General features: G+C 40.4%; 1 pseudogene; it reads right to left on the bottom strand.

Annotated features, from left to right (window-relative positions):
• Window positions 1-763: 763 nt before the first annotated feature.
• LOC136172242 (large ribosomal subunit protein uL16-like) lies at window positions 764-1,211 on the bottom strand (annotated as a pseudogene).
• Between the last annotated feature and the right edge of the window lie 2,437 nt (window positions 1,212-3,648).

Genomic DNA, 3,648 nt, shown 5'->3' on the forward strand with positions numbered 1-3,648 from the left:
CTTTTTTAGATTCTTTTCCCATACAGGCCATTACAGAATATTATGTAGAGTTTTCTGTGTTACACAGCAGGTCCTTATTAGTTATCTATTTTATATACGTGAATGTGTTTTCAAATTAGAGTTTTTGTCTTTTCCAGATATACGCCCAGAAGTGGGATTGCTGGGTCATTTGGTAGCTCAATTTTTAGTTTTTAAAGAAACCTTCACACTGTTTTCCATACAGGCTGTACCAATTTACATTCCCACAAACCGTGTAGGAGGGTTTCCTTTTCTCCACACCCTCTCCAGCATTTACAGGGGTTCCCTGATAGCTCAGCTGGTAAAGAATCCACCTGTAATGTGGGAGACCTGGGTTCAACCCCTGGGTTGGGGAGCTACCCTGGAGAAGGGAAAGGCTACCCACTCCAGTATTCTGGCCTGGAGAATTCTATGGACAGTCCATGGGGTCGCAGAGAGTCGGGCACAACTGATCAACTTTCACTTCACTCTCCAGCATTTATTGTTTGTGGATTTTTTTTCCTTGGTAAGGAAGTAGGGTTCATTGGTGGGCATGAGCAAGAAGGGGACTTTGCCAAGTCTCTCGTGAGTGCAGGGCCCACCGTTTGCCCAGGGGCGTGTATTTGACCCCACAGCCATCTGGGATGAGCTGCTTTTCTACCACCATGTTTTCAGATTCATCCACGTTAAACTTAGTAAATCCCTGTTTCTTGGAGATGTGGGTTTCTGGTGACCAAGGAACTTGAACTTGGCCCTGTGGAGGGCCTCAATCACGTGCTCCTTGTTCTACAGGTTGTTGTGGATGGACATTATGACCTGGCTGGTGTGGGCTCTGGCGACCCGGCCCTGGGGCTTTCCAAAGTCACAGCACATACCTGTCTGGAGACTAGGAGCTCTAGCACAGGGCAGCATCTTGTTGATGCAGATGAGGAAGGGGTGGAGCCACACCTTTCACAAAGATGTGAAAATCATCTTTGCCATAACTTTTTGCCATGTACTTGTTGGCACAAATAGGGGCAGCCTCCAGAGCAGCAGAGGAGAGCTGCTCATACTCATCTGATACCATGTGGCCACAGAGTGGGAACTCATTCACTTTGCCTTCTTTCGCCTCCAGTCAAAGACGTGGCTCTTAGCATCAGGGACACCTCGGCAGAAGCAGGCTTGTTTGGCTTGTTCTTATCATACCAGTAATATAGAGCGGGGCGGTGGCCCATGGCAAGACCAGGATCTTCAGTGGCTTGCTGAAGGGAAAGAGTGTTTGTAAATTTTTTGATGATGGCTATTCTGCCTGGTATGAGGTGATACCTCACTGTAGTTTTTATTTTCACTTCTCTAATAAATAGCAAATATTGAGCATCGTTTCACGTGCTTGTTGGCCATCTATATGTCTGCTTTGGAGATGTGTCTATTTAGGTCTGCCCATTTTTCGATCGGATTGTTTGGTTGTTTTTTTGGTTGTTTGACATTGAGCTCTATGAGGTATCTGGTTACTTTGGAAATTAATCCCTGTCAGTTGCATCATTTGCAAATATTTTCTCCTATTGTTTTGGTTGTCTTTTATTGCACTGGCAGTTTTTTTTTTGCTGTGCAAAAGCATTTAAGTTTAATTAGGTCCCATTGGTTTGTTTTTTACTTTTCATTACTCCAGGAGACAGATCTGAAAAACTATTGCTGTGATTTATATCAAAGAGTGTTCTGTCTATGTTTTCCTCTAGGAGTTTTATGGTAGCCCATCTTATATTTAGATATTTAATACACTTTGAGTTTATTTTTGTATAAGCCATTAAAAGAATGTCCTAATTTCATTATCTTATGTGTAGCTACCCAGTCTCCCCAGTACAATTTATTGAAGATACTGTCTTTTCTTCATTATATATTCTTGCCTCGCTTGTCATAGATTAATTGACCATAGGCACATGGGTTTATTTCTGGGCTTTCTACCCTGTCCCACTGATCTATGTGTCTGTTTCTGTACCAGTTACCACACTGTTTTGATGAATGTAGCTTTTTAGTACAGTCTGAAGTGAGGGAGCATAATTACTGTAGCTCCATTCTTTCTCAGGATTGTTTTGGCTATTTGGGGACTTTTGTGTTTCCATACAAATTTTAAAATTATTCTAGTTCTGTGAAAAATGACACTGGTAATTTTATAGGGATTGCATTGAATCTGTAGATTGCCTTGGATAGTATGGTCATTTTAACAAGATTGATTGTTCCAGTTCAAGGACTTGGTATATGTTTCCATCTGTTTGTGTCATCTTCAATTTCTTTCATCAGAGTCTTACAGTTTTTAGAGTACAGGCCTTTTGCCTCCTTGGGTAGGTTTATTTCTAAATATTGTATTCTTATTGCACACTTCTTTGTTTGATTTTTGAGCCATGTGAGTATATTACCTATTTAAATCATAACAAAACAACAGTTTAAACTTTGCTCCAAATGAATGTATCAGTGGTTTGAAAGAAATGATCCTAAGTCATCAGTTAATGAGATTTCTGTATCTGTTTGCTCTTTTAATATTTATCTTTTAAGCCTCAGAAGAACTGCTTTTATTATTGTTAAAATAGCAATGGATAACAGACAAAAATCTACGTTAATTTTGATTACATATACCATGATTTCAAAGCTTGAATCCCACCATAATACCTATATATGGCTCTGCCAGACCACACCAGTATGAGGATAAGAAAGTGAAAGTCACTCAGTCATGTCTGACTCTTTGTGACCCTTTGGACTATAAAGTCCATGGAATTCTCCAGGCCAGAATACTGGAGTGGGTAGCCTTTCCCTTCTCCAGGGGATCTTTCCAACCCAGGGGTCAAACCCAGGTCTCCCGCATTGCAGGCAGATTCTTTACCAACTGAGCCACAGTGGAAGCCCAAGAACACTGGAGTGGGTAACCTATCCCTTCTCCAGCAGATCTTGCCAACTCAGGAATTGAACTGGGATCTCCTGCATTGCAGGTGGATTCTTACCAACTGAGCTATCAGGGAAGCTCAATATGAGGATGGTAACATATGACTCACACATAATTCTACCTTTCTGTTTGACCACAGTGTGGCCTCAGGCTGTCACCCCCAGTGAGTGAATGGTGGAATGGCATGAACATCCACTGTGTTATGGTTGATTTTTTAAAGTATTTTAACCCATGATAGTGTTCAAGTTAGTTAGGTCATTAACTTTCCTGACATTTTTTTTTTATAGCCTCCATGATTTGGAGGATTGGAATTTTTTTTTTTTTTTAGTATCTAAATTCACCAACAAATCCCATCTTAAAGGACTGGGGCTTAGTCTTTGGCTTGCATTTATATTACACAGTTGTGGCATCAGTTTTTAAGCAGATTTTGAGAAAGATTTTGACTTTTCAGAAAAGGTGATAAAATAGCTACTTTGTATTTGTATTTACTTTAGGAAGCTTGCCTGCTATTACATACATAAAAGACAAGATACACATTGTGGTTGTATTAAATGGTTTATTTGAGTTGGTAGATCAGCATCCCCCCATATGTTTCATGGATGGAAAGCAACCCTTCTAGTGTTGATTCCTTCAGAAGTGTTGTTCTAACACAAGTGGAAAATACTTGAGTCTGTTTCTAGGTAAAAGCCTAAATAATCAGCTAATACGAATCCAGTTGTCCTAGATCAGGGTATACT

The sequence above is a fragment of the Muntiacus reevesi genome, chromosome 7, assembly GCF_963930625.1.
Source record: "Muntiacus reevesi chromosome 7, mMunRee1.1, whole genome shotgun sequence".
Classification (NCBI taxonomy): domain Eukaryota; kingdom Metazoa; phylum Chordata; class Mammalia; order Artiodactyla; family Cervidae; genus Muntiacus; species Muntiacus reevesi.